Source organism: Dromaius novaehollandiae, unplaced genomic scaffold, assembly GCF_036370855.1.
Source record: "Dromaius novaehollandiae isolate bDroNov1 unplaced genomic scaffold, bDroNov1.hap1 HAP1_SCAFFOLD_104, whole genome shotgun sequence".
In the NCBI taxonomy this organism is placed as follows: domain Eukaryota; kingdom Metazoa; phylum Chordata; class Aves; order Casuariiformes; family Dromaiidae; genus Dromaius; species Dromaius novaehollandiae.
Genome location: NW_026991471.1, coordinates 190,000 through 210,547, shown reverse-complemented (window position 1 = coordinate 210,547; position 20,548 = coordinate 190,000). Strand labels below are relative to the sequence as shown.

Sequence of the window (20,548 nt, the reverse complement as noted above, 5' to 3'; positions counted from 1 at the left end):
CTTCCCCGACGGATGGACGGACGGACGGACAGACGCTGGTGCGGCGGTGACTCTTTGGATATCGTAGGTAAGGGGAGGCACGCTGGTGCCGAGCTCCAGGGCGGTTTGCCTGAACACGATGCCCGGGGCAGGAGGTTACGCATTGTGTCCGGGGCTGGGAGCTGGTCCCCGAGTCCCATGTACTTGGGAGTGCCTGCGCTTGCCAGGGAGCCCGGTGCTGTTCCCAGAGCTGCGGGGAATTTCCCTTGCGTTGCCTGGACCCTCGGGGCTCTTGGGGGTGTTTCCCCTCATCGCAAGGGCAGCCAGAGCCCCTCCAGGGCTGCGTGAGGTCCCCGAACCGCTCCCGGATTTGCTTTTGGCACTCCGCAGTGTCGCTCGTGTGCCTGGGGCAGCCTGCAGGCGCCATCCTGTCAGCCGCGTTGAGCCCTGCGGTGTGCCTGGTGACCCCTCTGGTGTGCGCCAAGGCCCTTCCTCTGTATTTTGGTCTGCCCCAGAGCCCTGCACTTGCCCTCTGATGCCCTCAGGACCCCTCAGTTCACATTCTGGGTTGCCCCCGAGCCCTCTGCGCGCCTTTCGGTGCGCCCCGTGGCCCCGTGTGTGTTTTGCGGCACGCCGCAGAGGTCTCTGTTTAGCTTTTTCTCCTGTCCTGGAGTTTTCTGGGTGTGCCCCAGGCCCTCCTTTTGGTGCCCCCCGAGTCACTCTGTTTGCTCTATCGTTGTTCTTTTTTTTTTTTTTTTTTTTTTCTTGACTTGTGTTGCACCCAGAGCTCTCGATTTGTTCTCTTGTGCTCCGCATACTCCCCTTTCCGCACTCTACACCCCAGGCAGGGCTCTCCCTTCAGCTCTCAGCAAGCTGCTGTCAGGAGAGTGGGGGTGCCTCTGCTGCCCTGGCAGCCCCAGCTGTCCCTGAAGGGGCTGATGGCCAGGCCCCCTGCCCAGTTCCTGCAGGCCCACAGCTGTGGGCCCTGGGGCTGGGATGAATGCCAGGGGGAGCTGGGTGGCAGGACAGGCCCCAGGTGGGGCTGATGGCAAGGGCAGGCCCACATTTGGGGGCTGGGGCCGCAGTTGGGGGGAGCTGGCGCTGGGGCAGGAGCTGGGCAGCGGAGCTGCCACGGAGCACGGCCCTTTGGGCCCAGCCCGGCGGCCGCCCCGCGGAGGAGGTGAGCGGGGCCGGGGGAGGCGCACTGCAGGCTGCGGGTCCCGCATGTGCCGGGGGTCCCGGCGGCTGGGAGCGTCCCGGGGCCACGGAGGCGGGGGGAGGAAGGGGGTGCGCCGGGGCTGTGGTGCGGTTTACTGCGCGGTCGGAGGAGCGCGGGGGGGGGGGGGGGGGGGTCTCCTGTGTCAGCTCGGGAGCGTGTCGGGGAGCGGGGGGAGGAGGGTCGTGGAGGGGCGGGGGCAGTGTCGGAGCTGAGGCGGGGCCGGTCGCGGGGGTGTCGGGGGAGCCCCGGGCCGGTGGTGGGGCCGGCGGGGCCGCGCTCGGGCTCTGCGGCCGTTTCCGGGGGGACAGGGGGGAAGGGGAAGGGGGGCGGGACGGAAAGGAACGGAATGTGCCGAGGGTCAAAGGTGCCCCAGCGCTGCGGGTGGGGGGCGGGCGTTGGGGGGCGGGACTGCGGGGAGCCGTAGCTTTCGGCGCGGCATGCCGGGAGCAGTAGTCTTCCGGCACTGGGCTTCCGGTGGGGCCTGTTTGTTCTGAGCGCGGCATGCTGGGAGCGGTAGTCTTCCGGCACTGGGCTTCCGGGCCGCCCTTTTCGCGTGCACGGTATGCTGGGAGGTGTAGTCTTCTCAGGCGGGGCTACTGGGTGACCATGCTGCGCCTCTCGAGGTGGCCCCGCGGGGGGGGGGCGGCGGCGGCGGCGGCAGGTCCCTGCCAGCGGGGTTCCCAGCAGGCGGCCGCGTGGCAGGCCAGGAGCTGTAGTGCCCGCTGGGTCTGTTCCTTACTGGACATGTGTCACTCACGCCTGAGTCCCCACAGGTCACGGGGGACAGTGGAATGCCCCTGTTTTTCCCCGGTACAGGGCAGGAAGTGTTTTCCATCTCCGATGGTGTTGCAAGACAACCTTGGAAGCTCAGAAAGAGTGTTCCTGCTGTTTAAACTAGGCAGATGAGGAGAACACCCCCCCCCCCCAATTTCCTGGGAGGAAATAATTCTTTAATCAAGGCCATGCTAGAAGTGCTAAAGCCTTAAAGAAATAGTAAATCAAAATGTTTTGTTTTCTATGTAGACGTTGCCGATTTAGCAAAGGAATTCGAGGTATCCCCGAACTGAACTGTCCTCATTATAATACCAGAAAATCACGCCCATAGGTCAGAAAGACCTGTGCCCGGGTGAAGACCCCTCCCCTGAGCATGCGTAGTTTTAAAATGGTGTGTAAGCAATATTAGAATTGTATGTAAATCACTAACCAACCGGTGTAAGAGGGAAAGTTGCAAACCTTGCAACTTGTATAAATGCTACTTGGAAAGCCGGGGCGGGGGGGAAGTTGCGCTTGATTTGTGGGGAAAACACCGAGCAGCCAGGCTTGCACAACTCTGAAATAAATAAGCAAATGTCTCTCCTGAGCGTGTCATTATTGGCTTAGTGCACAGCGGGCAACGAATCCGCTTTTCGGACAGCAGCGTGACCAGGCGCAGGGTTGTCCCCGGGGGCTGGGGCTGTCCCTCTTGGAAATGGGGAGGGCGGGAAGAGTAGGAGGGGTGCTGCGGGCTCCTGGGGGTCGTAGCTTTGCTCAGGATTGGGGCCGGTTAGGCAGCTGCTGGGAGGAGTGGCGGTGCTGGGAGGGCACGGTGCGGAGCTGTCCTGCTGTGCAGCGCAAGGGAAAGTCGACCAGCACCGTTGCTGTCCGAGGACCCTGGAACAGCCCGAGAGACCCTGGAACAGCCACCCCACGGACACCGTGTCACTGCCTCGCAAGGCCACCGCATGCAGGTACGTTTGACTACATCCGGCAGAAGAAATGTAAGCCGAAGGATCAGGGCAAATAGCTGCTTGTCTAGGTTTGTTACCTAGCGACGCACTGGCAAAGCTTTTTATGAACACCCGTACTCGATCGAGTGCGTATTCATTCTGTGAATATTAATTACTGCCAGACCGCGTACGTCACTGATGCTTTAAAGCAAGTCCGTGGCGCTGGGGTAGCACGTGTAGTGGAGGCTAAATGCAATAATACCTCGTTTTGATGTTGTTCTCTTATACGAAAGCACTTGGAGCAGATTAAGACATTTCTCGTCCTATTTTGTTTATTGAGTGGACCCTGATACTGGGGAGAAGCTGCCGTGAAGCAGACCTAGTAGTCAGCTTCCTTAGAGAAGGCGTCTTGTCCTGTATTTGAGGGCTTCCGGTACGTTTTGACAGACAGTAGTGAGTGACGGGTTTCCTTTGGACCCCCCGGGGAGCAGAAAGTTCTGCCGGGAAGGCAAAATGTTTCTTGCGGCTGGGTTGGAAGAAGCTGGCTGCTGATGCAAGGCAGTGACAATTCTGGGGAGTCGCGGGAAGTTTTGAAAAGACGGTCGTTCCCTTTGCTAGAAGGCTATGCACTTCGGTTCCTAATAGCTGTAGTAATGAAGCCAGGTAAGCGTTCGGGAGGAGCCCAAGCCACTTTTGTCTAGCGAGTATTTTGCAAGGGGGGCAGGAAAGCGCTGCGCCCTGCTCCTTGCTGCCCTCGCGTGTCTGAAAGGCGGCACTGCACGCGGGAGGGGGGGGGGGGCGCGCATGCGCATTGCGTTCCGGCGCGCTCACGGCTGCCCTCGCGTGTCGACAAGGCAGCACTGCAGCCGCCGGCGGCCACCGCTGCGTACGGAGACCGTTGCGGGCAGCCGGCGCACACGTGCGCGCTGCCGGTCGCCGTGTTGGCCGCTACTCTGCGCTCTCTCGGGGACGGGTAAGCGCAGGGGCCGCGCTCGTGCCCCCTGCCCGGTGCTCACGGACCGGGAGCGCTTTTCCCGAGAGGGCTTTTCCTTCTCGGTGCTTCCTGGGGGCGCGGGGACGGGCAGTGCCGTCTCGGAGCTGCTCCGCGGCGCTCTCTCCCCGGGGCAGCCCCAGCGCCTGCTCGCTGATGCCCGCCGCTCTCTCGGGCGCGGGCAGAGCAGCCTCGGGGCGCTCGCTGCTCGGCCTGAGCGCCGGGGTGGCGCGGCGGGCTGCGGTTGGCGCGCGGGAGCCGGCCGGCTGCAGCGCGGCGCTGCGACCACGCGAGGGTGGGGCCATTGCGGGTCTGGGCTGCCCCGCCCCTCGCGCTCCCCCCGCCCCTCGCGCTCCCCCCGCCCCTCGCGCTCCCCCCGCCCCTCGCGCTCCCCCCGCCCCTCGCGCTCCCCCCGCCCCTCGCGCTCCCCCCGCCCCTCGCGCTCCCCCCGCCCCTCGCGCTCCCCCCGCCCCTCGCGCTCCCCCCGCCCCTCGCGCTCCCCCCGCCCCTCGCGCTCCCCCCGCCCCACTCTCGCGGTCCTGGGCCGCGCACGCGCGGTGCGGCGGCGCGAGCCCTGGGCGGCCGGCGCACGCGCGGTGCGGCGGCGCGAGCCCTGGGCGGCCGGCGCACGCGCGGTGCGGCGGCGCGAGCCCTGGGCGGCCGGCGCACGCGCGGTGCGGCGGCGGGCAAGATGGCGGCGAGCAGGGCGGGTGTTTTGGCTGGACGGCGGCGGGCGAGGGCAGAGGCGGGCTGGAGTCGAGCATGTGGGGGCCGCGGTGAGGCGAGGTGAGGCGAGCGTGTGCCTTCGGGTGGCCGCGGGTGTCGGGCTGTGTCCTGCCAGCCGGGGCCGTCGCTGCGTGGAGGCGGCGGGGCGGGGGGGGGGGGAGTCGGGGCGGGGTCCGCGCCGCGCCGCGCCGCGCCGCGCCGGGTCTGCCGGAGCGCGGCTCTGACTCTCCCTTTTGCGTGTGTCGCCTGTAGGGCCCCGGTTCCTCCCCAGCGCGGGCCGGGGCGTGCGCTCGCCCCTGCGGACGCAGCCTGGAGGAGTGTGTGTGGGGTGCCTGCGCGGGGGTCTGGATGTCTCTAGCAGCGGCACGGCAGCCTGATGCCTCCTCTCGTCTGGGACGCGGGGTCCTTGGGGAGTTCCCTGCTGCCTCCTCTGGCGTTCTCTGCGAGCTCATAGATCCCTCCACCTCCTCTCCCCCCCCCCCCCGCCCCGCTCCCCTGTCTGGTGGGGTGGGAGACCGGTGGCTGCTCCCGCCGAGCTGAGAGCCACGTAGGGCACCCCATGTGCTCACTACGCATCTGGGATGGCACCCCTGCCCTGAGGGCCCCGCAGAGTCCCACCCTTCCTGCAACCAGCCCCCCCAGAGCCATTAAACCACCCACAAATCCTGCCCCAACACCCCCACAGGCCCCAAAACGCCTCCGAGCCCTGCCGCAATGTTGTCACTGACTCCAGACCTTCCCCTGCACTCTGTGCAAGGCCCCAAACTTTCCTCAAACTGCTGCCAGACCCAGTGCCCGCAGCAGTGAGGCGTTCTAACAAAGATGGGGTGCGATGTGCGTCTCCGCCTCGACTCAGTCCCGCTTTAGAGAAACAGGAAGTTACAGCACTTCCTGGTGAAGAGTGTTGACGGGTGAATGTGCGGATGACAAAGAGACTTTTCTCTCTTTTCTTCTGAGCCGCCTCTCAGAAGCCTCTGTGTGTGCACGATGTGGCTGATCTGGGATAATCGTGCTGTGCGCAGTGCTTAAGGAGAACATTGCCCTAAAATGGAGGGCTAAGGAATAGCCTAAAAAACCTAAAAGGCTCGGGAAGAGCAAAAGAGAACACCGATGGGCTCTGGGAAGCCCCAGTGATGCTAGCGAAAACAGCGTGGCTTTTAGGCACCTCCTCAGAGCAGCAGCAATGTCTCGCTCCAGCCTATGGGACAATGGGGACTCTTAATTACCGCCTTGAATTACCACAAGTGTTGCAAAAGCAGAAGGGACTAGGGAGCATGCAGAGCAGGTTATGGACTATATGTCAAGTTTAAACAAGCAACAAGCCCCTCTGCAAACAGAAACAGGTTTAGCCCTAAGTAATAGAGGAAGGTAGCTGTGAGTAACGTGAAGCGAAGCGGTGACGTCAGTCACCCCGAAAGCCTCGGAGAAGCGGTCTGAAAATCTGGTACCCTCGCGGCCTCGGCAGTCTTTTTGGTTTGTTTGGCAGGGTAGCCCACCGAAGGGGGACATCTCGAAGAGAAGCAGCAAGACCTGGGGATCCGGTGGTTCATTTTGGTCGTCGCCTGTGAGGCCAGCATGCAAGAGTAAGAGGAAGCTAGGAGCAGTCTCAAAAAGGTAATAGGTTTGAAAGGGAGACAGGCAAATCGAGGGCTGTCGTTCCTCCACGTAGTTAAAGACCGAGAGAGTTGTCGGTTAAGCGCATGCATACGAGGGTTTGCGAACAGTAACAATAACACTGAAGCGGAATAAAATAAGGTTTCGTGGAAGATGGCGTTAGGTAGGTATTAGGCGACGTGCCCGCCTGCCTAATAACCTAGCCCTAATTGCTGTGTGTAACGTTTCCAGACCGTTTACCCTGCAACGTATGGTGCAAAGTGCCATATTAAGACCTTTCCCTTAAGGAAAAGAAGAAGGAAAAAAAGAAAAAAAAGGGGGAAAAAGAAAACAGGGTAAAGAGAAAAAGATCATGCATAAACCTAAGCGTTTCACTGGAAGTAAAACGCGAGTTTATCGCTTCCTTACAGATATGGAACCGAGGACAGCAAATGCTGACGAAGAGAAGAGACGGACGAGCGTTTGCTTGTGGTTAATACCGAAGGGACGGGATGAAACAAGGAAGCCAGAATGCAGCGGCCCCTCGATATCACCAGGAACTGCTACAGGAGGAGGCGTTCTGGCACGGGTAACTAGGGTAAGTATCGCTGATGACCGTTAGCAGTTATTTCGGCCTCCCCGAGGCAGCGCTGAGGACTGAGTAACCCGTTCCTACCCTGTGGCTGCTGTTCCCTGTATCTGCCTTAGCTTTGTTTTGGCTGTTTCTCTTTTGTTTTGTTATCGTACGCGCAGCTACGGAAAGGAATAGATGTCATACTTACTTTTTTAGATTAATTGCCACGGCTGAAGTTGAAGAGACCAAGAAACGTAAGCCCCGAAGGGGCACATCTTGAAGAGAGGGGGCTAGACCTAGCGATCCAGTTGTTCGTTTTGGTCGTCGCCTGTGAGGCCAGCATGCAAGAGTAAGAGGAAGCTAGGAGCAGTCTCAAAAAGGTAATAGGTTTGAAAGGGAGACAGGCAAATCGAGGGCTGTCGTTCCTCCACGTAGTTAAAGACCGAGAGAGTTGTCGGTTAAGCGCATGCATACGAGGGTTTGCGAACAGTAACAATAACACTGAAGCGGAATAAAAATAAGGTTTCGTGGAAGATGGCGTTAGGAAGGTATTAGGCGACGTGCCCGCCTGCCTAATAACCTAGCCCTAATTGCTGTGTGTAACGTTTCCAGACCGTTTACCCTGCAACGTATGGTGCAAAGTGCCGTATTAAGACCTTTCCCTTAAGGAAAAGAAGAAGGAAAAAAGGGGGAAAAAGAAAACAGGGTAAAGAGAAAAAGATCATGCATAAACCTAAGCGTTTCACTGGAAGTAAAACGCGAGTTTATCGCTTCCTTACAGAGATGGAACCAAGGACAGCAAATGCTGACGAGGAGAAGAGACGGACGAGCGTTTGCTTGTGGTTAATACCGAAGGGACGGGATGAAACAAGGAAGCCAGAATGCAGCGGCCCCTCGATATCACCAGGAACTGCTACAGGAGGAGGCGTTCTGGCATGGGTAACTAGGGTAAGTATCGCTAATGACCGTTAGCAGTTATTTCGGCCTCCCCGAGGCAGCGCTGAGGACTGAGTAACCCGTTCCTACCCTGTGGCTGCTGTTCCCTGTATCTGCCTTTCTTTTGTTTTGTTATCGTACCCGCAGCTACGGAAAGGAATAGATGTCATACTTACTTTTTTAGATTAATTGCCACGGCTGAAGTTGAAGAGACCAAGAAACGTAAGCCCCGAAGGGGCACATCTTGAAGAGAGGGGGCTAGACCTAGCGATCCAGTTGTTCGTTTTGGTCGTCGCCTGTGAGGCCAGCATGCAAGAGTAAGAGGAAGCTAGGAGCAGTCTCAAAAAGGTAATAGGTTTGAAAGGGAGACAGGCAAATCGAGGGCTGTCGTTCCTCCACGTAGTTAAAGACCGAGAGAGTTGTCGGTTAAGCGCATGCATACGAGGGTTTGCGAACAGTAACAATAACACTGAAGCGGAATAAAATAAGGTTTCGTGGAAGATGGCGTTAGGTAGGTATTAGGCGACGTGCCCGCCTGCCTAATAACCTAGCCCTAATTGCTGTGTGTAACGTTTCCAGACCGTTTACCCTGCAACGTATGGTGCAAAGTGCCGTATTAAGACCTTTCCCTTAAGGAAAAGAAGAAGGAAAAAAGGGGGAAAAAGAAAACAGGGTAAAGAGAAAAAGATCATGCATAAACCTAAGCGTTTCGCTGGAAGTAAAACGCGAGTTTATCGCTTCCTTACAGAGATGGAACCAAGGACAGCAAATGCTGACGAGGAGAAGAGACGGACGAGCGTTTGCTTGCGGTTAATACCGAAGGGACGGGATGAAACAAGGAAGCCAGAATGCAGCGGCCCCTCGATATCACCAGGAACTGCTACAGGAGGAGGCGTTCTGGCACGGGTAACTAGGGTAAGTATCGCTAATGACCGTTAGCAGTTATTTCGGCCTCCCCGAGGCAGCGCTGAGGACTAAGTAACCTGAGGGGCTCTGGCCTGGGTTAGGGCAGAAGTGCAGGCAGGCGGGATCAGGCATTTTCCTCTCAGCTCTCCAAGCTGAATCCTAGCCCTGAAGGAAAAAGCACTGGGGGGAGGCTACTCGGACACCTGCCACGTCGAGGGCAGGGGCAGGAGCTGACCCTTCCCCGACGGATGGACGGACGGACGGACAGACGCTGGTGCGGCGGTGACTCTTTGGATATCGTAGGTAAGGGGAGGCACGCTGGTGCCGAGCTCCAGGGCGGTTTGCCTGAACACGATGCCCGGGGCAGGAGGTTACGCATTGTGTCCGGGGCTGGGAGCTGGTCCCCGAGTCCCATGTACTTGGGAGTGCCTGCGCTTGCCAGGGAGCCCGGTGCTGTTCCCAGAGCTGCGGGGAATTTCCCTTGCGTTGCCTGGACCCTCGGGGCTCTTGGGGGTGTTTCCCCTCATCGCAAGGGCAGCCAGAGCCCCTCCAGGGCTGCGTGAGGTCCCCGAACCGCTCCCGGATTTGCTTTTGGCACTCCGCAGTGTCGCTCGTGTGCCTGGGGCAGCCTGCAGGCGCCATCCTGTCAGCCGCGTTGAGCCCTGCGGTGTGCCTGGTGACCCCTCTGGTGTGCGCCAAGGCCCTTCCTCTGTATTTTGGTCTGCCCCAGAGCCCTGCACTTGCCCTCTGATGCCCTCAGGACCCCTCAGTTCACATTCTGGGTTGCCCCCGAGCCCTCTGCGCGCCTTTCGGTGCGCCCCGTGGCCCCGTGTGTGTTTTGCGGCACGCCGCAGAGGTCTCTGTTTAGCTTTTTCTCCTGTCCTGGAGTTTTCTGGGTGTGCCCCAGGGCCCTCCTTTTGGTGCCCCCCGAGTCACTCTGTTTGCTCTATCGTTGTTCTTTTTTTTTTTTTTTTTTTTTTTCTTGACTTGTGTTGCACCCAGAGCTCTCGATTTGTTCTCTTGTGCTCCGCATACTCCCCTTTCCGCACTCTACACCCCAGGCAGGGCTCTCCCTTCAGCTCTCAGCAAGCTGCTGTCAGGAGAGTGGGGGTGCCTCTGCTGCCCTGGCAGCCCCAGCTGTCCCTGAAGGGGCTGATGGCCAGGCCCCCTGCCCAGTTCCTGCAGGCCCACAGCTGTGGGCCCTGGGGCTGGGATGAATGCCAGGGGGAGCTGGGTGGCAGGACAGGCCCCAGGTGGGGCTGATGGCAAGGGCAGGCCCACATTTGGGGGCTGGGGCCGCAGTTGGGGGGAGCTGGCGCTGGGGCAGGAGCTGGGCAGCGGAGCTGCCACGGAGCACGGCCCTTTGGGCCCAGCCCGGCGGCCGCCCCGCGGAGGAGGTGAGCGGGGCCGGGGGAGGCGCACTGCAGGCTGCGGGTCCCGCATGTGCCGGGGGTCCCGGCGGCTGGGAGCGTCCCGGGGCCACGGAGGCGGGGGGAGGAAGGGGGTGCGCCGGGGCTGTGGTGCGGTTTACTGCGCGGTCGGAGGAGCGCGGGGGGGGGGGGGGGGGGTCTCCTGTGTCAGCTCGGGAGCGTGTCGGGGAGCGGGGGGAGGAGGGTCGTGGAGGGGCGGGGGCAGTGTCGGAGCTGAGGCGGGGCCGGTCGCGGGGGTGTCGGGGGAGCCCCGGGCCGGTGGTGGGGCCGGCGGGGCCGCGCTCGGGGCTCTGCGGCCGTTTCCGGGGGGACAGGGGGGAAGGGGAAGGGGGGCGGGACGGAAAGGAACGGAATGTGCCGAGGGTCAAAGGTGCCCCAGCGCTGCGGGTGGGGGGCGGGCGTTGGGGGGCGGGACTGCGGGGAGCCGTAGCTTTCGGCGCGGCATGCCGGGAGCAGTAGTCTTCCGGCACTGGGCTTCCGGTGGGGCCTGTTTGTTCTGAGCGCGGCATGCTGGGAGCGGTAGTCTTCCGGCACTGGGCTTCCGGGCCGCCCTTTTCGCGTGCACGGTATGCTGGGAGGTGTAGTCTTCTCAGGCGGGGCTACTGGGTGACCATGCTGCGCCTCTCGAGGTGGCCCCGCGGGGGGGGGGCGGCGGCGGCGGCGGCAGGTCCCTGCCAGCGGGGTTCCCAGCAGGCGGCCGCGTGGCAGGCCAGGAGCTGTAGTGCCCGCTGGGTCTGTTCCTTACTGGACATGTGTCACTCACGCCTGAGTCCCCACAGGTCACGGGGGACAGTGGAATGCCCCTGTTTTTCCCCGGTACAGGGCAGGAAGTGTTTTCCATCTCCGATGGTGTTGCAAGACAACCTTGGAAGCTCAGAAAGAGTGTTCCTGCTGTTTAAACTAGGCAGATGAGGAGAACACCCCCCCCCCCCAATTTCCTGGGAGGAAATAATTCTTTAATCAAGGCCATGCTAGAAGTGCTAAAGCCTTAAAGAAATAGTAAATCAAAATGTTTTGTTTTCTATGTAGACGTTGCCGATTTAGCAAAGGAATTCGAGGTATCCCCGAACTGAACTGTCCTCATTATAATACAAGAAAATCACGCCCATAGGTCAGAAAGACCTGTGCCCGGGTGAAGACCCCTCCCCTGAGCATGCGTAGTTTTAAAATGGTGTGTAAGCAATATTAGAATTGTATGTAAATCACTAACCAACCGGTGTAAGAGGGAAAGTTGCAAACCTTGCAACTTGTATAAATGCTACTTGGAAAGCCGGGGCGGGGGGGAGGGGGGGAAGTTGCGCTTGATTTGTGGGGAAAACACCGAGCAGCCAGGCTTGCACAACTCTGAAATAAATAAGCAAATGTCTCTCCTGAGCGTGTCATTATTGGCTTAGTGCACAGCGGGCAACGAATCCGCTTTTCGGACAGCAGCGTGACCAGGCGCAGGGTTGTCCCCGGGGGCTGGGGCTGTCCCTCTTGGAAATGGGGAGGGCGGGAAGAGTAGGAGGGGTGCTGCGGGCTCCTGGGGGTCGTAGCTTTGCTCAGGATTGGGGCCGGTTAGGCAGCTGCTGGGAGGAGTGGCGGTGCTGGGAGGGCACGGTGCGGAGCTGTCCTGCTGTGCAGCGCAAGGGAAAGTCGACCAGCACCGTTGCTGTCCGAGGACCCTGGAACAGCCCGAGAGACCCTGGAACAGCCACCCCACGGACACCGTGTCACTGCCTCGCAAGGCCACCGCATGCAGGTACGTTTGACTACATCCGGCAGAAGAAATGTAAGCCGAAGGATCAGGGCAAATAGCTGCTTGTCTAGGTTTGTTACCTAGCGACGCACTGGCAAAGCTTTTTATGAACACCCGTACTCGATCGAGTGCGTATTCATTCTGTGAATATTAATTACTGCCAGACCGCGTACGTCACTGATGCTTTAAAGCAAGTCTGTGGCGCTGGGGTAGCACGTGTAGTGGAGGCTAAATGCAATAATACCTCGTTTTGATGTTGTTCTCTTATACGAAAGCACTTGGAGCAGATTAAGACATTTCTCGTCCTATTTTGTTTATTGAGTGGACCCTGATACTGGGGAGAAGCTGCCGTGAAGCAGACCTAGTAGTCAGCTTCCTTAGAGAAGGCGTCTTGTCCTGTATTTGAGGGCTTCCGGTACGTTTTGACAGACAGTAGTGAGTGACGGGTTTCCTTTGGACCCCCCGGGGAGCAGAAAGTTCTGCCGGGAAGGCAAAATGTTTCTTGCGGCTGGGTTGGAAGAAGCTGGCTGCTGATGCAAGGCAGTGACAATTCTGGGGAGTCGCGGGAAGTTTTGAAAAGACGGTCGTTCCCTTTGCTAGAAGGCTATGCACTTCGGTTCCTAATAGCTGTAGTAATGAAGCCAGGTAAGCGTTCGGGAGGAGCCCAAGCCGTTTTTGTCTAGCGAGTATTTTGCAAGGGGGGCAGGAAAGCGCTGCGCCCTGCTCCTTGCTGCCCTCGCGTGTCTGAAAGGCGGCACTGCACGCGGGAGGGGGGCGCGCATGCGCATTGCGTTCCGGCGCGCTCACGGCTGCCCTCGCGTGTCGACAAGGCAGCACTGCAGCCGCCGGCGGCCACCGCTGCGTACGGAGACCGTTGCGGGCAGCCGGCGCACACGTGCGCGCTGCCGGTCGCCGTGTTGGCCGCTACTCTGCGCTCTCTCGGGGACGGGTAAGCGCAGGGGCCGCGCTCGTGCCCCCTGCCCGGTGCTCACGGACCGGGAGCGCTTTTCCCGAGAGGGCTTTTCCTTCTCGGTGCTTCCTGGGGGCGCGGGGACGGGCAGTGCCGTCTCGGAGCTGCTCCGCGGCGCTCTCTCCCCGGGGCAGCCCCAGCGCCTGCTCGCTGATGCCCGCCGCTCTCTCGGGCGCGGGCAGAGCAGCCTCGGGGCGCTCGCTGCTCGGCCTGAGCGCCGGGGTGGCGCGGCGGGCTGCGGTTGGCGCGCGGGAGCCGGCCGGCTGCAGCGCGGCGCTGCGACCACGCGAGGGTGGGGCCATTGCGGGTCTGGGCTGCCTCGCGCTCCGCTCCCCCCGCCCCTCGCGCTCCCCCCGCCCCTCGCGCTCCCCCCGCCCCTCGCGCTCCCCCCGCCCCTCGCGCTCCCCCCGCCCCTCGCGCTCCCCCCGCCCCTCGCGCTCCCCCCGCCCCTCGCGCTCCCCCCGCCCCTCGCGCTCCCCCCGCCCCTCGCGCTCCCCCCGCCCCTCGCGCTCCCCCCGCCCCACTCTCGCGGTCCTGGGCCGCGCACGCGCGGTGCGGCGGCGCGAGCCCTGGGCGGCCGGCGCACGCGCGGTGCGGCGGCGCGAGCCCTGGGCGGCCGGCGCACGCGCGGTGCGGCGGCGCGAGCCCTGGGCGGCCGGCGCACGCGCGGTGCGGCGGCGCGAGCCCTGGGCGGCCGGCGCACGCGCGGTGCGGCGGCGCGAGCCCTGGGCGGCCGGCGCACGCGCGGTGCGGCGGCGGGCAAGATGGCGGCGAGCAGGGCGGGTGTTTTGGCTGGACGGCGGCGGGCGAGGGCAGAGGCGGGCTGGAGTCGAGCATGTGGGGGCCGCGGTGAGGCGAGGTGAGGCGAGCGTGTGCCTTCGGGTGGCCGCGGGTGTCGGGCTGTGTCCTGCCAGCCGGGGCCGTCGCTGCGTGGAGGCGGCGGGGCGGGGGGGGGGGGAGTCGGGCCGGGGTCCGCGCCGCGCCGGGTCTGCCGGAGCGCGGCTCTGACTCTCCCTTTTGCGTGTGTCGCCTGTAGGGCCCCGGTTCCTCCCCAGCGCGGGCCGGGGCGTGCGCTCGCCCCTGCGGACGCAGCCTGGAGGAGTGTGTGTGGGGTGCCTGCGCGGGGGTCTGGATGTCTCTAGCAGCGGCACGGCAGCCTGATGCCTCCTCTCGTCTGGGACGCGGGGTCCTTGGGGAGTTCCCTGCTGCCTCCTCTGGCGTTCTCTGCGAGCTCATAGATCCCTCCACCTCCTCTCCCCCCCCCCCCCCCCGCCCCGCTCCCCTGTCTGGTGGGGTGGGAGACCGGTGGCTGCTCCCGCCGAGCTGAGAGCCACGTAGGGCACCCCTGTGTGCTCACTACGCATCTGGGATGGCACCCCTGCCCTGAGGGCCCCGCAGAGTCCCACCCTTCCTGCAACCAGCCCCCCCAGAGCCATTAAACCACCCACAAATCCTGCCCCAACACCCCCACAGGCCCCAAAACGCCTCCGAGCCCTGCCGCAATGTTGTCACTGACTCCAGACCTTCCCCTGCACTCTGTGCAAGGCCCCAAACTTTCCTCAAACTGCTGCCAGACCCAGTGCCCGCAGCAGTGAGGCGTTCTAACAAAGATGGGGTGCGATGTGCGTCTCCGCCTCGACTCAGTCCCGCTTTAGAGAAACAGGAAGTTACAGCACTTCCTGGTGAAGAGTGTTGACGGGTGAATGTGCGGATGACAAAGAGACTTTTCTCTCTTTTCTTCTGAGCCGCCTCTCAGAAGCCTCTGTGTGTGCACGATGTGGCTGATCTGGGATAATCGTGCTGTGCGCAGTGCTTAAGGAGAACATTGCCCTAAAATGGAGGGCTAAGGAATAGCCTAAAAAACCTAAAAGGCTCGGGAAGAGCAAAAGAGAACACCGATGGGCTCTGGGAAGCCCCAGTGATGCTAGCGAAAACAGCGTGGCTTTTAGGCACCTCCTCAGAGCAGCAGCAATGTCTCGCTCCAGCCTATGGGACAATGGGGACTCTTAATTACCGCCTTGAATTACCACAAGTGTTGCAAAAGCAGAAGGGACTAGGGAGCATGCAGAGCAGGTTATGGACTATATGTCAAGTTTAAACAAGCAACAAGCCCCTCTGCAGACAGAAACAGGTTTAGCCCTAAGTAATAGACGAAGGTAGCTGTGAGTAACGTGAAGCGAAGCAGTGACGTCAGTCACCCCGAAAGCCTCGGAGAAGCGGTCTGAAAATCTGGTACCCTCGCGGCCTCGGCAGTCTTTTTGGTTTGTTTGGCAAGGTAGCCCACCGAAGGGGGACATCTCGAAGAGAAGCAGCAAGACCTGGGGATCCGGTGGTTCATTTTGGTCGTCGCCTGTGAGGCCAGCATGCAAGAGTAAGAGGAAGCTAGGAGCAGTCTCAAAAAGGTAATAGGTTTGAAAGGGAGACACGCAAATCGAGGGCTGTCGTTCCTCCACGTAGTTAAAGACCGAGAGAGTTGTGGGTTAAGCGCATGCATACGAGGGTTTGCGAACAGTAACAATAACACTGAAGCGGAATAAAAATAAGGTTTCGTGGAAGATGGCGTTAGGAAGGTATTAGGCGACGTGCCCGCCTGCCTAATAACCTAGCCCTAATTGCTGTGTGTAACGTTTCCAGACCGTTTACCCTGCAACGTATGGTGCAAAGTGCCGTATTAAGACCTTTCCCTTAAGGAAAAGAAGAAGGAAAAAAAGAAAAAAAAGGGGGAAAAAGAAAACAGGGTAAAGAGAAAAAGATCATGCATAAACCTAAGCGTTTCACTGGAAGTAAAACGCGAGTTCATCGCTTCCTTACAGAGATGGAACCAAGGACAGCAAATGCTGACGAGGAGAAGAGACGGACGAGCGTTTGCTTGCGGTTAATACCGAAGGGACGGGATGAAACAAGGAAGCCAGAATGCAGCGGCCCCTCGATATCACCAGGAACTGCTACAGGAGGAGGCGTTCTGGCACGGGTAACTAGGGTAAGTATCGCTGATGACCGTTAGCAGTTATTTCGGCCTCCCCGAGGCAGCGCTGAGGACTGAGTAACCCGTTCCTACCCTGTGGCTGCTGTTCCCTGTATCTGCCTTAGCTTTGCTTTGGCTGTTTCTGTTTTGTTTTGTTATCGTACACGCAGCTACGGAAAGGAATAGATGTCATACTTACTTTTTTAGATTAATTGCCACGGCTGAAGTTGAAGAGACCAAGAAACGTAAGCCCCGAAGGGGCACATCTTGAAGAGAGGGGGCTAGACCTAGCGATCCAGTTGTTCGTTTTGGTCGTCGCCTGTGAGGCCAGCATGCAAGAGTAAGAGGAAGCTAGGAGCAGTCTCAAAAAGGTAATAGGTTTGAAAGGGAGACAGGCAAATCGAGGGCTGTCATTCCTCCACGTAGTTAAAGACCGAGAGAGTTGTCGGTTAAGCGCATGCATACGAGGGTTTGCGAACAGTAACAATAACACTGAAGCGGAATAAAAATAAGGTTTCGTGGAAGATGGCGTTAGGAAGGTATTAGGCGACGTGCCCGCCTGCCTAATAACCTAGCCCTAATTGCTGTGTGTAACGTTTCCAGACCGTTTACCCTGCAACGTATGGTGCAAAGTGCCGTATTAAGACCTTTCCCTTAAGGAAAAGAAGAAGGAAAAAAGGGGGAAAAAGAAAACAGGGTAAAGAGAAAAAGATCATGCATAAACCTAAGCGTTTCACTGGAAGTAAAACGCGAGTTTATCGCTTCCTTACAGAGATGGAACCAAGGACAGCAAATGCTGACGAGGAGAAGAGACGGACGAGCGTTTGCTTGCGGTTAATACCGAAGGGACGGGATGAAACAAGGAAGCCAGAATGCAGCGGCCCCTCGATATCACCAGGAACTGCTACAGGAGGAGGCGTTCTGGCACGGGTAACTAGGGTAAGTATCGCTAATGACCGTTAGCAGTTATTTCGGCCTCCCCGAGGCAGCGCTGAGGACTAAGTAACCTGAGGGGCTCTGGCCTGGGTTGGGGCAGAAGTGCAGGCAGGCGGGATCAGGCATTTTCCTCTCAGCTCTCCAAGCTGAATCCTAGCCCTGAAGGAAAAAGCACTGGGGGGAGGCTACTCGGACACCTGCCACGTCGAGGGCAGGGGCAGGAGCTGACCCTTCCCCGACGGATGGACGGACGGACGGACAGACGCTGGTGCGGCGGTGACTCTTTGGATATCGTAGGTAAGGGGAGGCACGCTGGTGCCGAGCTCCAGGGCGGTTTGCCTGAACACGATGCCCGGGGCAGGAGGTTACGCATTGTGTCCGGGGCTGGGAGCTGGTCTCCGAGTCCCATGTACTTGGGAGTGCCTGCGCTTGCCAGGGAGCCCGGTGCTGTTCCCAGAGCTGCGGGGAATTTCCCTTGCGTTGCCTGGACCCTCGGGGCTCTTGGGGGTGTTTCCCCTCATCGCAAGGGCAGCCAGAGCCCCTCCAGGGCTGCGTGAGGTCCCCGAACCGCTCCCGGATTTGCTTTTGGCACTCCGCAGTGTCGCTCGTGTGCCTGGGGCAGCCTGCAGGCGCCATCCTGTCAGCCGCGTTGAGCCCTGCGGCGTGCCTGGTGACCCCTCTGGTGTGCGCCAAGGCCCTTCCTCTGTATTTTGGTCTGCCCCAGAGCCCTGCACTTGCCCTCTGATGCCCTCAGGACCCCTCAGTTCACATTCTGGGTTGCCCCCGAGCCCTCTGCGCGCCTTTCGGTGCGCCCCGTGGCCCCGTGTGTGTTTTGCGGCACGCCGCAGAGGTCTCTGTTTAGCTTTTTCTCCTGTCCTGGAGTTTTCTGGGTGTGCCCCAGGGCCCTCCTTTTGGTGCCCCCCGAGTCACTCTGTTTGCTCTATCGTTGTTTTTTTTTTTTTTTTTTTTTTCTTGACTTGTGTTGCACCCAGAGCTCTCGATTTGTTCTCTTGTGCTCCGCATACTCCCCTTTCCGCACTCTACACCCCAGGCAGGGCTCTCCCTTCAGCTCTCAGCAAGCTGCTGTCAGGAGAGTGGGGGTGCCTCTGCTGCCCTGGCAGCCCCAGCTGTCCCTGAAGGGGCTGATGGCCAGGCCCCCTGCCCAGTTCCTGCAGGCCCACAGCTGCGGGCCCTGGGGCTGGGATGAATGCCAGGGGGAGCTGGGTGGCAGGACAGGCCCCAGGTGGGGCTGATGGCAAGGGCAGGCCCACATTTGGGGGCTGGGGCCGCAGTTGGGGGGAGCTGGCGCTGGGGCAGGAGCTGGGCAGCGGAGCTGCCACGGAGCACGGCCCTTTGGGCCCAGCCCGGCGGCCGCCCCGCGGAGGAGGTGAGCGGGGCCGGGGGAGGCGCGCTGCAGGCTGCGGGTCCCGCATGTGCCGGGGGTCCCGGCGGCTGGGAGCGTCCCGGGGCCACGGAGGCGGGGGGAGGAAGGGGGTGCGCCGGGGCTGTGGTGCGGTTTACTGCGCGGTCGGAGGAGCGCGGGGCGGGGGGGGGGTCTCCTGTGTCAGCTCGGGAGCGTGTCGGGGAGCGGGGGGAGGAGGGTCGTGGAGGGGCGGGGGCAGTGTCGGAGCTGAGGCGGGGCCGGTCGCGGGGGTGTCGGGGGAGCCCCGGGCCGGTGGTGGGGCCGGCGGGGCCGCGCTCGGGGCTCTGCGGCCGTTTCCGGGGGGACAGGGGGGAAGGGGAAGGGGGGCGGGACGGAAAGGAACGGAATGTGCCGAGGGTCAAAGGTGCCCCAGCGCTGCGGGTGGGGGGCGGGCGTTGGGGGGCGGGACTGCGGGGAGCCGTAGCTTTCGGCGCGGCATGCCGGGAGCAGTAGTCTTCCGGCACTGGGCTTCCGGTGGGGCCTGTTTGTTCTGAGCGCGGCATGCTGGGAGCGGTAGTCTTCCGGCACTGGGCTTCCGGGCCGCCCTTTTCGCGTGCACGGTATGCTGGGAGGTGTAGTCTTCTCAGGCGGGGCTACTGGGTGACCATGCTGCGCCTCTCGAGGTGGCCCCGCGGGGGGGGGGCGGCGGCGGCAGGTCCCTGCCAGCGGGGTTCCCAGCAGGCGGCCGCGTGGCAGGCCAGGAGCTGTAGTGCCCGCTGGGTCTGTTCCTTACTGGACATGTGTCACTCACGCCTGAGTCCCCACAGGTCACGGGGGACAGTGGAATGCCCCTGTTTTTCCCCGGTACAGGGCAGGAAGTGTTTTCCATCTCCGATGGTGTTGCAAGACAACCTTGGAAGCTCAGAAAGAGTGTTCCTGCTGTTTAAACTAGGCAGATGAGGAGAACACCCCCCCCCCCCCCAATTTCCTGGGAGGAAATAATTCTTTAATCAAGGCCATGCTAGAAGTGCTAAAGCCTTAAAGAAATAGTAAATCAAAATGTTTTGTTTTCTATGTAGACGTTGCCGATTTAGCAAAGGAATTCGAGGTATCCCCGAACTGAACTGTCCTCATTATAATACAAGAAAATCACGCCCATAGGTCAGAAAGACCTGTGCCCGGGTGAAGACCCCTCCCCTGAGCATGCGTAGTTTTAAAATGGTGTGTAAGCAATATTAGAATTGTATGTAAATCACTAACCAACCGGTGTAAGAGGGAAAGTTGCAAACCTTGCAACTTGTATAAATGCTACTTGGAAAGCCGGGGAGGGGGGGAGGGAGGGGGGGAAGTTGCGCTTGATTTGTGGGGAAAACACCGAGCAGCCAGGCTTGCACAACTCTGAAATAAATAAGCAAATGTCTCTCCTGAGCGTGTCATTATTGGCTTAGTGCACAGCGGGCAACGAATCCGCTTTTCGGACAGCAGCGTGACCAGGCGCAGGGTTGTCCCCGGGGGCTGGGGCTGTCCCTCTTGGAAATGGGGAGGGCGGGAAGAGTAGGAGGGGTGCTGCGGGCTCCTGGGGGTCGTAGCTTTGCTCAGGATTGGGGCCGGTTAGGCAGCTGCTGGGAGGAGTGGCGGTGCTGGGAGGGCACGGTGCGGAGCTGTCCTGCTGTGCAGCGCAAGGGAAAGTCGACCAGCACCGTTGCTGTCCGAGGACCCTGGAACAGCCCGAGAGACCCTGGAACAGCCACCCCACGGACACCGTGTCACTGCCTCGCAAGGCCACCGCATGCAGGTACGTTTGACTACATCCGGCAGAAGAAATGTAAGCCGAAGGATCAGGGCAAATAGCTGCTTGTCTAGGTTTGTTACCTAGCGACGCACTGGCAAAGCTTTTTATGAACACCCGTACTCGATCGAGTGCGTATTCATTCTGTGAATATTAATTACTGCCAGACCGCGTACGTCACTGATGCTTTAAAGCAAGTCGGTGGCGCTGGGGTAGCACGTGTAGTGGAGGCTAAATGCAATAATACCTCGTTTTGATGTTGTTCTCTTATACGAAAGCACTTGGAGCAGATTAAGACATTTCTCGTCCTATTTTGTTTATTGAGTGGACCCTGATACTGGGGAGAAGCTGCCGTGAAGCAGACCTAGTAGTCAGCTTCCTTAGAGAAGGCGTCTTGTCCTGTATTTGAGGGCTTCCGGTACGTTTTGACAGACAGTAGTGAGTGACGGGTTTCCTTTGGACCCCCCGGGGAGCAGAAAGTTCTGCCGGGAAGGCAAAATGTTTCTTGCGGCTGGGTTGGAAGAAGCTGGCTGCTGATGCAAGGCAGTGACAATTCTGGGGAGTCGCGGGAAGTTTTGAAAAGACGGTCGTTCCCTTTGCTAGAAGGCTATGCACTTCGGTTCCTAATAGCTGTAGTAATGAAGCCAGGTAAGCGTTCGGGAGGAGCCCAAGCCACTTTTGTCTAGCGAGTATTTTGCAAGGGGGGCAGGAAAGCGCTGCGCCCTGC

General features: G+C 60.4%; 1 long non-coding RNA gene across 1 annotated transcript; it reads left to right on the top strand.

Annotated features, from left to right (window-relative positions):
• Positions 1–3,778: 3,778 nt before the first annotated feature.
• On the top strand, positions 3,779–6,884 carry LOC135326739 (uncharacterized). Its single transcript, XR_010386994.1, has 3 exons — positions 3,779–3,877; positions 6,108–6,235; positions 6,646–6,884. It is a non-coding gene; the product is annotated as an uncharacterized LOC135326739 (long non-coding RNA).
• The last annotated feature ends 13,664 nt before the right edge of the window (positions 6,885–20,548 follow it).